The sequence below is a fragment of the Podarcis tiliguerta genome (assembly GCF_965153285.1).
Source record: "Podarcis tiliguerta genome assembly, chromosome: 8".
NCBI classification, from domain to species: Eukaryota; Metazoa; Chordata; class Lepidosauria; order Squamata; family Lacertidae; genus Podarcis; species Podarcis tiliguerta.
In genome coordinates, this window is record NC_139541.1 from 75,481,705 (window position 1) to 75,496,155 (window position 14,451).

At 45.0% G+C, this 14,451-nt stretch overlaps 1 long non-coding RNA gene across 1 annotated transcript; it reads left to right on the forward strand.

Moving 5' to 3' along the window:
• The first annotated feature begins 845 nt into the window (after positions 1 to 845).
• Positions 846 to 7,886, forward strand: LOC310684941. Its single transcript, XR_014514990.1, has 3 exons — positions 846 to 922; positions 4,705 to 4,851; positions 7,530 to 7,886. It is a non-coding gene; the product is annotated as an uncharacterized lncRNA (long non-coding RNA).
• Positions 7,887 to 14,451: the final 6,565 nt, after the last annotated feature.

Sequence of the window (14,451 nt, forward strand, 5' to 3'; positions counted from 1 at the left end):
GTATTGCATGTAGGAACCAGAGGGAAATTCAAGTCAGTTCACATTTAAAGGTGAGCTTACCTACTTGGCTCTTTCCAAAACAATATGAAAGCCAAACAAAGCCTTCCTTCCACATCCACACTTCTCCCATTTTTGCAATCCAGTTGTCCAGTCGTGTAATTTATATTTTATTCTAGGTCTGCTCCCCTGCCAGATGAATCTAGAAATACCCTTTTGCCATTCCTTGAGGTGTCCTGTCTTGCCTATCACTGGTATTGACTGGAATAGAAACAGCATTCTATGCTGGTGAATTTTCATGCGGACTTTTCAAAAGTTCTCTATCCCTGCCTCACGTTCAACAAATAGATAAAACTCTCTCCACTCCAGGCCAGGCCAGCCCAAGATATTGTGACACCTCAGGCGAACCATGAAATGCTGCCCACCGGCCAGGCAGGGGAGAAGGGGGGACTGAAGATCTACATCAGGAACAAGGGGGTGGGAATGGGGATCTGCACTGGAATTTTATGTGGGAATAAGATGTGTGTTGGCAACAAGGCTGGGAGGAGACCAGAAGCACCTCCTAATTGCCAAGAGACCATTGCAGAGGCAGCATTTGGAGCGGCTGCCGAGGAGGTGGCAGATCTGGCCTCCAAGGAACAAACCACAGCTGCAAAGGTGGCAGCAGCCTGCAATGCTGTCATTGGAGGCTGCCCCTGAGGAATATTTTCTCTTGTGTGGGCGAGCCATATCTCCAGGTGTAGTTATTTTCTTCCAATTCTTTCTTCTATAGGTATTTTTGGGAGCAAATTTGTTTTCAAGTCCTGTATCTATGCAATGTATTGCAACACAGACTATTCCAGTGTCACCGTAACATCAGCTATGTACATATTGATCAAGACGTACTGCTGCAACACAGATATGTGCAACAGTGAAACTCTTGAACGTAAGTAGCAGCAGCAGGGTTCAAGTGGGCTGGTCGCCCCGGGTGCATTCGCTTCCCTCTCCCTGCTGGGAAGACCCCTCCCCAGACCCCACCAACATCACTGCCACCCAGCCCTGACAGGAGCCGTTTCCAGGCAGGGCAGGGGCAACTCACCTTCCCCTTGAGGAGAGGAAGAGAGGCGGGGACACCATGGACGTGAAGGGCAGGCTTCTCAGCAGAGTCTGCCTCCCTCCCTCCTGCCTCCAGCCCTTTTCCAAATTAGAGAGCGAGCTTGGGTTGGGATTTGAACTGAGAACCCCAAAGCTTGAAGTTAGGCTGGGCTGAACTACATATTGAGGCCTCCTCAGGTGTGACTGGTGAGGCAGTATGATGCCTCTGGATTGGCCAGGCCTTCTACAACAATCCGCAACATGGGCTCCAGCCTTTGCCAAGGGATCTGTGCATTCTAAGAGGATATCTGCATTACATAATAACATAGTAAAAATTAGCAAATATAAAAAACCCAAACCCATGTTTAAATACTATAAATATAGCACAATCACTTGCACAGTATGCAGCACCTCTTAGCAAAAATAACCAGGGAGCCTGACAGTTTTAACTTAGTCTAAGAAACACCCCTCTCCTGATATTATTCAAAGTCCCTCTCCTGTAGCAACTTCTGATATTTACCCATTTCTCCAAAAAGCTCACCATTTTAATCTCAAAAAACCCTGTGAAACAGGTCAGGCTGAGAGATGGTGGCTGGCATAAGGTCACCCAGCAAGCGTCATGGCTTGAGCATGGATTTGAACCTTGGTTTCCCAGATTCGAGTCCAACCCTCTAACCACTACATCACACTGTCTCATTGGTTTCCCAGAGCTCTAACCCTTCCTCCAAAACCTAGACTCCTCTTTCTCTGATGCATTTTTAGAGCTATTTTTAGCAGGACAGACTCCTTTCCCATTTCTGTGTGAGGAATTTAATTTCTTCAGGTTTGCATCCTTCTAAAGCAAATGCTAATAAAACTATATTAGATACCATGGGCTCTGTGCCACCTACACAAATCCTTCCCTCACCTCTTGTTCCATTTTCCCAATTTAAAGATGTTGTCCTAAGCCGCTATTAGCCCTATGGAGGAAGAGGAAATCAAGCAGTTAGTCCAGGTGCAGAGCCAGCCCACGCATGACGGCTTCGGTCCAGTATACCTGAAGGAGCGTCTCCACCCCCATCATTCTGCCCGGACACTGAGGTCCAGTGCCAAGGGCCTTCTGGTGGTTCCCTCGCTGTGAGAAGCCAAGTTACAGGGAACCAGGCAGAGGGCCTTCTTGGTAGTGGCACCCGCCCTGTGGAACGCCCTCCCACCAGATGTCAAAGAGAAAAACAACTACCAGACTTTTAGAAGACATCTGAAGGCAGCTCTGTTTAGGGAAACTTTTAATGTTTAACAGATTGTTGCATTTTAATATTTTGTTGGAAGCCGCCCAAAGTGGCTGGGGAAACCCGGCCAGATGGGCGGAGTAATATTATTATTATTAGGCAAGGTGAGATGACCTCCTCAGGGAGCAGGATCCACAGGGTCAATAGAGACAGCTTCCAAGGAATGCTTTACCTTCTGCTGCTGCCACCAACACAGTAGAGCACCCCTTGGAGGCTGGAAACAAGTGTCAAAGGCGGGGGGGGGGGAGAGAGAATTACCACACACGCAGCACTACGTACTTCCCTTTAGCAATCCCCCCCACCCTGGTGTATATTGTTATTTACAGCACTATAACAAAGAATTGTGGGAGTGGTAGTTTGTTAAGGGTGCTGAGAGTTGATAGGAAAACCCCTATTCCCTCACAGAGCTACGTTTTAGCAATCAACCCCCACAAAATAGCTCTTATTATCACCATCAGTCTCCAGCATTGAACGTGTTGGCCTAGTGTGGGGCACCAAGGAGAGTTTGGCTGTCTGGCTGGTGTACTGACCACCTAGTGCAGCAGCAGCCACCCTGTCAGGCCTGTTGGATGTGGTGGCTGGCTGGGCCTTGGAATTCCCTAACCTACTGATAGATAGATAATTTATTACGGTCAAAGACCAGCTCACATAACATAACACAATAAAAACAGTGTTCATAAAGATAAAATATACAATTGGAGCAGATTGCAGCTCATGAGTTAAAATTGTGATATATACATACACCCGTACAACTGAGATTTGGGCTACCATAAAAAATTGACCCTGAGGCGCCTCAAAGGGCAACTTCAGCATTTCCCTAGTAAGCTATTTTATTCTAGAGGATGATCTGTGCCTACAAATCTGGGTGCAGAATCTGGCTACCAGCCAGGTCGTCTTATGATCTTTGCCTAAGAGGAGAGAATTAAGTTTAGACTTGTCTGAAAGATCGGCGAGCCTCTTCAGCAAAGGATTCTCAACATAAAAAGGACATCTAAAAAATATATGTTTGAGGCTTCCTATTTCCCCTAATGGGCAGGTGCAAAGTCTGTGCGTACAGGACCCTTCTATAGGAGCCTTCCAGAACCGGTGAGGGTAGCAGGCCATGAATTTTATGTCTTCCCACCATAATTTTTCCCATTCTTCCATGTAAATATTATAACCCAAATCTTGCGCCCATCTCACCATTACAGCTTTCACTTGTTCTTCCTTTACCTCCCATTCCAATAGGGGGTCGTATACACGAAAGATATATTTTCCTTTACTTTGTATCAATGCTTTTTCAAATTCTGATGTTTCTTTTGCAAGTCCTGCTTTTTTATCAATGGTTAATCTTTGATGAATTTAAAATATTGCAGCCAGTCTGTTAGGTGCCCTTTCATTTCTTCATATTTTTTCAGTATATGTTCATCCTGTTGTCATTCTACTAATAATCAGTATGTGGCCCATTCCCCATCCATATTCTTTTTCTTAACTGCCTGTGCTTCTGTAGGTAAGGTCCACAGAGGGATCTTACAGGTTTAACCTGTATTTTCATTAACTGTTTTTTCTTTTTCTTTTACTTTATATTGTAATTTTATTGGTGTTAGCCGCACCAAGCCCGGTTCTGGCCGGGGAGGGCGGGGTATAAATAAATTATTATTATTATTATTATTATTATTATTATTATTATTATTATTATCATCATCATCATCTACCATTTTTTCCTAGGTGAAATTGTAATTGCACCTAGAACTAAGCACATCTTTTTCCAGAAAAGATTTTTTAAGGAGGAAACTGCTAAGAGTTTTCTTTTTCTTCCCCTCTCTAAGAAAGAGGGTCATTTTGTAGTATTTCATCACCATCTTGTGTGTATCTGGATTCGCGTCTCCGCTCCTCCACATGCAGCTGCTGGGTGACCTTGGGCCAGTCACAGTCTCTCAGCCCCACTCACCTCACAGAGTGTTTGTTGTGGGGGAGGAAGGGAAAGGAGAATGTTAGCCGCTTTGAGACTCCTTAAAGGGAGTGAAAGGCGGGATATCAAATCCAAACTCTTCTTCTTCTTCTTCTTATCTGTGGCTACCATTTAGTCTCTCAGAATGCCCTCCAATGGTGCTCAGTGCTAAGCCCAATTGCTTAAAGCAGTATCCTTGTGCTTGAAATGTATGCTGTGAATGTGGCCCCAGTCAGAAATCTCTTGCACCATGCCTTAACGTAGCCCTGGATGAATGGAGCAAGGCTGGAGCACTGTACTTGGAGAAGTGCTGGGAGTTGGTACACATCCCTCTTGGAAGGAGGAGTCCAATTCCCACCCCTCACATACAGCCAGATGTGGTTTGAAGCTGCAAACTAACTGCAAGGTTGGGGTGCTGTGGTGATTGATTTACAGTGCCAGAGTCTGAGGAGAGGGAGCTCAATGGGCTGAAGTGCCCAAGTTGCTACTCCTTCACAAGCGATCAGTGCCAGTCCAAGAAAACCGTCAGCTGCAGAAATAACGAGGACCGCTGCTTCTACTATGGGGGTAGCATCAGTCTTGGTAAGTCTCTGCATCCGGTGAGTGCAGCTAGGGTATTTAAAGCAGTATGACACCACTTTGAACTGTCATGGCTTACCCAAAAAACATGTTGGCAAGGGTGCTGAAAGTTATTAGGAGACGCTGCTCCCCTCACAGTGTGTCTGGGATAGTCAAGAGCCCAAGGAGGAGGGATGGGTGAGCAGAGGAGGCAGGTGGAGGAGCATCCAGGGGAGGCGCAAGTGATTTGTGGGGTTCTGTGCCACCCGTGAGGCAGCTCCTGGTGGTGGTGAAAGAGGGGAGTCAGGAGGAGGAGACCAGGAAGCCGGATACAAAGCAGGAGAAAGAGCCAGGAGAAGATTTGCAGAACATCCCTTTTTCTTCCCATCCATCCACCCTCCCTCAGAGTCTGGAGAAGTTGTGGTGCTCCTAGAGAGAGTCATAGCTTTGGAAACTGTGGATCTCCCTGCACTTCCACTTGTTCCATGCCTAGAAAGCACAATTCCGATTGGTTTTCCACTTACACATCCAGCAGAATGGATGAGCCCTAGGTGCGTTCAGGACACAGAGCTACCATTTCATGATTTTCTTGGAAAAGAGGTTGATTGTTAAACCACTCTGGAAATTAGGCTTAGCCAAGGGAGGTTGGTTAATGCTACTCTGCTGAGCAAGACGAGCTCTTGTGACTCACAAAACCTAGGTAGCTTGTAATCAGCCCCAGGCTGTCACCCCCAATACCAGAACAAGCTGGGAGTTTGTAATCCACAATCTTAGTTCTCCATCGCTTTAGCTTGAACTAAGAACTGGACCATAGAGTTCCACTGGAACCTGAAGTGCAGCAGGCAGAATAGACTGCTCTATGAGCAAGTGTAGATGTGCCCCATGGTGGTGGACAGCTGCCAGGAACATACTGGTGACAGCCAGATGTATATCGAACTAGTGTTCCATATTGTGCTGTTCTGAAAACTACAAGATTGTCGATAAACCTTGATGAATTTCTGCCTGGAATCCTGTAGTTGTTTATTCCACTTTTTCCCAGCAACTCCTTAAAACATTTTTGTTTAGACACGCCTATCCAGACATGTGGCACGTGAGTGGCGCTGTGGGTTAAACCACAGAGCCTAGGACTTGCCAATCAGAAGGTCGGCGGTCCGAGTCCTTGCGACAGGGTGAGTTCCCGTTGCTCGGTCACTGCTCCTGACATCCTAGCAGTTCGAAAGCACATCAAAGTGCAAGTACCGTAGATAAATAGGTACCGCTCCAGCAGGAAGGTAAACGGCATTTCCGTGTGCTGCTGTGGTTCACCAGAAGCGGCTTAGTCATGCTGGTCACATGACCTGGAACCTGTATGCCGGCTCCCTTGGCCAATAAAGCGAGATGAGCACCGCAACCCCTGAGTCAGTCACGACTGGACCTGATTGTCAGGGGTCCCTTTACCTTTACTTTATCCAGACATGTAGATTGGACGCACTCTATTCCCTTTTGCTGTTCATTCTAATGAGTTTTAAATATTTTAATAGTTTTAACTGCTTGCATCGCTAATGTTAATATTTCTTGTAAACCCCTAGTGGTTTTTACTGCAGTCACATGGTATATTGATTTTGTTAAATAAAAACACATCCTAAAATTTGGATCTTAATTGGGGAGGGCCCCTCATGTCTAGGGACCAAAGGCGTCCCTCTAGGACTCTCTCTCTCTGGCCCTGCGAATCCTACTTAGCCACACCTCCTCTCCCTAGGCCACACCCCTCACAAGCCCCACTTTATACCCTACCTGAATGCTTTGTGCTCACTGGATTGCCCACACACGTTTCTGGTTTTCCCCCCGACAGCAAGTAGTTTGCCCTTCTTTTTGAGGGAGAGAGTTTTGGATTCCAAAAGTGTGGGAAGGTTTATATAATTTAGCAGAGTTTAAACGATTCCCTGTTTGAGTTTATGCAGCAACAAGCAGGTTGCTAACTCGTTTGAGTCCTATCAATAATTATACCTTCCTGGTTGATAATCTCTTTCTGTCCCTCTTAAAGTAAACAAGCATGAATCTGAATCATATTAACATAAGCTACTTTACTATCAGATTCATTCAGGTTTACAGAGTTGTTCCTGAAGGCAGGCTTAGGTTACATAACAGATAAACTATATACTAAAGGTAAAGGTACCCCTGCCCGTACGGGCCAGTCTTGACAGACTCTAGGGTTGTGCGCCCATCTCACTCAAGAGGCCGGGGACCAGCGCTGTCCGGAGACACTTCCAGGTCACGTGGCCAGCGTGACATCGCTGCCTCTGGTGAGCCAGAGCCGCACACAGAAACACCGTTTACCTTCCCGCTAGTAAGCGGTCCCTATTTATCTACTTGCACCCAGGAGTGCTTTCGAACTGCCAGGTTGGCAGGCGCTGGGACCGAACAACGGGAGTGCACCCCGCCGTGGGGATTCGAACCACCGACCTTTTGATCGGCAAGCCCTAGGTACTGAGGCTTTTACCCACAGCGCCACCCGCGTCCCTAAACTATATACTAGATAGTAGTGAATCATGAGAAGACTGCATCCGAGCAGTTACCAGTTAAGACTCCTTGCAGCAACCGACCAACAAACCAACTGACAAAACTGCCTGCCACATAGAGGCAGTTAGTCCTCTCGCGGAATGTTGGACTTGACTTGCAGCTTTATATCCCACAAAAAGCACCTGTGTGTTTCATTCCAACAGGGAATACCAAGCTAAAGGCTGCTGCCCGAGGCTGTACGACGGCATATATGTGTAACTTCATCAGTGGAAGAGACATTGCGATTCAAAATTACAGCATCCTGACCACTAGAGCAGAGTGCTCCATAGCAAAACACTCTGTCTATGAACTGTAGCTGAGAGAGAGAAAGCAAATCTCCAACTCACAATTTAAGGAAATCGACTGCCTTGTGCTTGAAGCAGGGGAGGTCTCAGCCTGAAGCCTCCCAGCCTTTATTTCCAGAATACTAGAAGCTCCTCCTCAAAGACAGGCTGTATTTGACTTTCATGTTCAAATGAGGTCATTGAATCATGTCCAAAATAAATATATATGGCCAATGATGAGTGTTGTATCGTGTGTTTTTTCCAAATGCAACATTTGTTGGGGGATTGCATTTGCAAAAGAAATATGCTGAGCAGACTAACGGCAAGGGTTATTTGACATTGCCTGAGTATGAGCAAAGGATGCCCAACGGGCTCAAGGCCCAAGTTGCTTCTCCCTCATGTCAGATAGTTGTGTGGCTCAACTATAAAAATAAGGAGGATCGCTGCTTCTACTATGGAGTCAGCATCAGTACTGGTGAGTCTTGTATAACGGGATGCAGAATTTACACCAGTATCGTCAAAAATGGTGGGAAATCTAGATTATTAAGGGGGCTGAAAGTTATTAGGAGACCCCCCCTCAATTACCCTCACAGAGTGTCAGGGATGGACAGGGCCCCAAAGGGGGTGGTATGTGGGCAGAGGAGGCAGGCGCAGAGGAGTTGGGTGAAGGTTACAGGGGAAGGGGCTTTGGCTCCCACAATAAAATATTTGAGGATGCTGGGCTCCGCCCTCAAAGTTAATATTCATTGCTATTGTCCACTGCATCATGTGATCAGGGCTGGGCTTTTCTGCGCCGCCACAATAAACACGTAATAAAAAAAGCCTCCTAAAGCACCTAATAATAAAGCCCCTAGTTTTTTCGTAAATGTTATATTAAACATTTTCTTCAATTCATTATATACCTTTTCCCTGAATGCTTTTTTTATCTTACATGTCCACCACATATGCTGGAATGTGCCTTCTCTTTCTTTACATTTCCAACATGCATTAGAAGCAGTTCTATACATCTTTGCTAATTTTATTGGTGTTAAATACCAAATAGAATTGATGCTTTTGAATTATGGTGGTGTATGGAAGTGAGAGCTGGACCATAAAGAAGGCTGTTGAACACTAGAACCATGCATGTCTAAGGGAATGTGCAATTTTGCAGGTGGGACAGAGAACTAGGACTAATGGAATGGCTTGCTTGATGACATATTGTGAACACAACATGTATACCTGGTGTTGTGTTCCTGTTAATATTTTTTGAACTTAAAAGTTCACCGTCAACCTTTATGCCCCTGGTATGCCCCACAGAGAAACCTACGGTCTGCAAATAAAAACATCCTGAAGGTCCCAGGCCTCAGAGAGGTTAGGCTGGCCTCAACTAGAGCCAGGGCTTTCTCGGCTGTGGCTCCAATCTGGTGGAACGCTCTGCCACAAGAGACTAAGGCCCTGCGGGAACTGACATCTTTCCGCAGGGCCTGTAAGACAGAGCTGTTCCACCAGGCCTTTGGTCAGGGCGCAGCCTGACCCCCTCCTCTGGCAATCTGCACAGAATCTCGCTTAATGGTTGCCATCAATTTGATTTTAATTAATTTTTCTAATGAAAGGTTTTTAGAATGTTGGATTATTTTGATTGTTGTTAGCCGCCCTGAGCCCAGCTTTGGCCGGGGAGGGCGGGGTATAAATAAAATTTATTATTATTATTATTATTATTATTATTATTATTATTATTACCAATAATATGTAATGTACTTTACAATGTTCCTGACATATTTTTCAGCTTCCTGGATATATTTTTTTTCATCTGGCCTTCAGATATGAAAGGCAGAGTGATTTGTCATGCATGTGACGAAATGAAAAGTATGCCGTTCGCAATAAACTTTGCATAAAATAGTTAATTTGCATTTAATTTTAATGGTTCAAAGAAAGTGAGGCAAAATGGTCGGCCCTCACACATGTTCACTTCATCAAATCTGGCCCTCTTTGAAGAAAGTTTGGACACCCCTGCCCTAAAGACATGGAGATCCTTGGTTTTTTTGGAGGAAGGGTCCGGGGTGATGGTGCTGGAACAAGAGAACAGAGCCAGGACTCCTCTAAAAGATGTGAAAAAAGTGGGTTTCAGAAGATTGGGAAGTGAGAATCAAGACTCCTACATCCTTTCTTTCCAACTTGGGAGGTAGCAGAGTCAGGATAGAAACATTTCTATCTGCCTGGTGCGTTTTTAGCTGGGTATCAATGCGAGCAAGGCTGCCAGGCACACAAGCTGAAATGCATAAAATACTTCCAGCCAGAATAATAAACCAAGTTGGTTTCTTATGGTGCTACAGCACCCTCTAGTGAATGTCTTGGGAGGGTTCTGAAAAACAGCATCATGATTCCCAAATTCTCTATGGTTGGTTGTGCTGAAAAAACTAAGCACATTTTAATTTAAAAGCATGACCTTGTGAAATGGGCTTGATTAAAATGAATTGGATGGAGCTGAGGCATTATTTTAAAATTGTGTGCAACTGTCAGCGATGTTAAGAATTAACACAGGCTCATTGTCTTCTGCTCTGAGATCCCATAAATATCGTAAATAAATCAACCTGTCTGAATGGGCCCAGAGTCAGTTTCTCTCAGGGAGGTTGTTACCACCTTCTTATTTCCTCTCACTTTTTTATTTTCTTAGTGCTGCTTGGCCTTTTCAAACACAACAAAAGAGAGAAAACCCATAATTAAACCCCTCTCTCTTTTCTGCCTCCACTCCACTCAGGAGGAGAAAGTAGCAGGAACGATTTAGAGGCTAATCCCCTAGCCCAGATTAAGGAAGTAATAAAATGAACATAACCTGCCACTTAGAAAGATATTTTGGTGATTGGAACTTACTTTTGTAGGTAAGCATTGCAAAAGGATCTTGTCCAAAGTATGAGTGGATAAGGATGTTTTAAGTGTAGCCAGCACTTTAATTCTGCTTTGAACTCATTCCACACACAAGCGCACACACACAGAGAGAGAGAGAGAGAGAGGGAGAGAGAGAGAGAATGGAAAGAGCAGGCAGGATGACTATGAAATCCAAGAGATATCACAAGAGATATCACTCTTCTTTGTAGAGCTTAAATATATAGGGTGATCTCAATACACATTCAGAACCAGTAGCATAGTGGCAAATTCAGAAATGCAGGGTCCCTCCATGATAGTCATAGCCACGCCCACAGGGAACCAGGCAGAGGACCTTCTCAGTAGTGGCACCCACCATGCGGAACGCCCTCCCACCAGATGTCAAAGAAATAAACAACTATCTGACTTTTAGAAGACATCGGAAGGTAGCCCTGTTTAGGGAAACTCAATATTTGATGAAATGTTGTATTTTAATATTTTGCTGGAAGGCGCCCAGAGTGGCTGGGGAAACCCAGCCAGATGGGCGGGGTACAAATAATAAAGTATTATTATTATTCTAAGATTATACAATAATCTTATGGAATAATAATAATTAGGAATGTATTACAATCAATGCAGATCTCCATGTGTTAGCTTTCAGCTAGATCTTCTCTTTTCTGTGCACCTATCTGGGCAAATGGTTTGATATCATCTTTCAGAGTGACTTAAGTTGCGTTTTCCTTGAAATTCCATTGAACGTGACAAAATTTACATGTCATTGTCTTCAAACGGAAGCACCTTGCATTGTCAGTGTTATTAAACGCTTAGTTTTGGAGTGCACAGAACAACAACTTCTTCATACTTCCTACTTCCAAGAGTGACCCTTGGAGCCAATCCTTGGTGGCTGACGCACCTCTGGAAAGGCTTGAAGGATCGGAGATAATAATGGATATAAAAACATTTGTTACAGAACAGCTTAATAAGCAGCTCCCAACCCTTAAAATACCTCCAAGTGACGTAGATAAGAATATACAGGGTCCCCAACTGTCAATCATCTGTATAGCAACAACTGAGGGGTATTATAATTAAGACAGCATGATTGTCTTTGAAGAGGGAAGCTATGAGCACCGTTTGAGACTCTTCTGACCTGGCGATGGAGGGACATAAAATCTTAATTTTTAATGAATAAGGCTGCTGCCTTTGAATAAGCCAAGAGAAGATAAAATGGGTGTGGGAGCCTTGTAGCAACAGTTAATGCACCTCGGTCACAGTCAACAGGTTTTTGGCATCAGCAGAAGGATCTCAGCATAAAGTTTTGACTTGGGAGGCTGCTCTATAGTGAGTCAGACCTCTGCTCCTCCATCTCGCTCAGTGCTGTCAATACTGTTTGGCAACGGCTTTCCAGGGTTTCAGATAAAGATATTCCCCAGACCTACCTAGAGGTGCTGGGAACTGAACCTGGTACTGCCCACATGCAAACTGTGTCCTTAACCACTGTGCCAAGGAACTTCCCCACCCACAGACTTAACGAACTTTTTGGGTTTGAAATCTGAAAAGCAAGGCCCACATATTGAAGGCGGGGGCAATTTCTGATAAATTTGTTGTTTTATACTCTTTGTAAACCACTTTGCGTTTCTATTACAATCAAGCGGAGTATAATTTTTGTGAGGTAATAAATTTCAGTGGGGGGAGGGGGAATTGTCGGAGGTATCTGACCTGTCCAACTGGGTATAGGGTCATATATAAATTCAATAAATAATAATAATAACCTCCATGCCCATTGGAATGGCCATGTCACACGGCATAGCATCATTCTGAGGGGGGATTCTGCAGAAAAATTGGTGTACCTTTCACCTAGGGAGCATGACATAATATGGCAAAGGACCCGCTGGGAAGAGAAAATGGTTCCTACTTTTCGTTGCTGTTCTTACTTCAAGATGCCCGCTGGTTTGTCTTACATCCAGCTGGCTAGTGGGGTGTTTAGCTGTAGTTGCCTCAGCTTCTTGTCCCCCTTACCCACAGCTTTGTTTTAGCTATAATTTTATTTGTACACCACTTAGAGGTGGCAGTTCATAAATCTTTAAAGAATTTTTTTTAAGGCTTTCAAATCAATCACTATACAATGGAACTTTGGTTCCTGAACTTAATCTGTTCTGGGAGTCCATTTGATTCCTGAAACGGTTCAGGAACCAAGGTGCGTGGCTTCCGATTGGCTGCAGAGCTTCCTGCAGCCAATCAGAAGCCGCACCGGACATTCAGCTTCCAAAGAACGGTCGAAAACCAGAACAAACACTTCCAGTTTTTGATCGTTCGGGAGCTGGAACGTTCAGCTCCCAAGGCGTTCAGGAGCCAAGGTTCTGCTGTACAGCTTTGGGCAAATGTTGACAATGCTCATCTCTATGCCTTTGAGACCCATGAGGTGTCTCAATGTGTCTTTGACACCTGTGAGGTGTATTTTCAGGGCCCACCTTACTCCTGTGTAATTTTTCGGTTATGAATTTTCTGAATTTCACACTGTTAATTGTTTAAATTTTTATGTTGCTTCACCTGGCTTTGACCCTTCCCCACAACAGCCTCACCTTCTCCACAGCTCAAAGAAACACCCATGCAAGAGAATGTTGGCCATTTGCTGCTTCATTGTAGAAAATCCAGCCAAACCTTCTCAGTGGAACAGACAGGAAATGGCTTCCTTCCAAGAACTTTATTAATTATGACATAGGCAGCAATCGGTTTTCGCAAATGTCAGCCAAATGTCACGTTCCAGCAGGTGAACAGAGAAGAAGAAGAGGAGAAGAAGGGTTTGGACTTGATATCCTGCCTTTCACTCCCCTTAAGGAGTCTCAAAGCGGCTAACAATCTCCTTTCCCTTTGTCCCCCACAACAAACACTCTGTGAGCAGAGACGCTAACCCGGTTCACCAGATTACGAGTCTACCGCTCTTAACCACTACACCACACTGGGCAATCATGGCTGCCCCACAGGAGAGGCGGGGAAGCAGTAGCTCCAAAGGAAGTAGGGAACAGCCCTTAATCCATTCCCAGAAAAGTAGAACGACATATTCAGGTTTTACACAGATCTGTAAGAACGAGTGGAGCAGTGGCCAACCTGTGGTTCTAACATCATCATGGGTGGCACAAGTCCCATCATCCCTCACAACCGGCCATGCTGACTGGGGCTGCTGGGAGTTGGAGTTCAACAACATGCACAAGAGAAGCCTCAGGCCCAAGGACCAACTGCAGCCCTTTGGGCCTCTTTGCCTGGCCCTTGGGATTCTCCCTAGACCTTTCCCTAGCCACACCCCTCAATGGCCTTGCTTCACCTCCAACTTGAATGTTATGGCCTGGCTGGAATATGCCCTTATACTAACACCGGCTCCCTCAGTCTGAAAGTGAGATGAGCGCCACAACCCCATAGTAGCCTTTGACTGGACTTAATCGTCAAGGGGTCCTTTACCTCTCATAATGACTCTTGCTTGTCTGAATGGACAACAGAGAAGGCTGTGCAATTGTACATTGAAAGTACCCTACCATACAATGGCAATGTCAAAAGAGATTCTGTAGAGCACAACAACCAATTAACACACCATTCATCCAAAGTGGGGGGAGGCATTGACTTCCAACTGGTGCAGAATTAAACTGTCTCACAGAATGTGAGCTTCCTTGTTTTATTTGTATTCTGCAATGCTTTTGGGAGGCTGGTGTATCAGGAAATACACACTGGCTCTGCAGGTTTGAGAGGCTATTGGTGTGGAAATTGTTTGCTGTGTTTCCAGTAGATGCACAGCCTTTCAAAACACATTAACTTAGGCCAATAAATTTATGACAGGCTGAGAAGCCATTCTAGTGAGTGGCGGTTTTCCTTTCCTACAGACTGATTTCACTCGGTGTAATACCAGGTGTCAGGAATCGGTGGCACTCTTGGTATGGCAAATATGACGTATTATCCAACGATACCTGGTGAG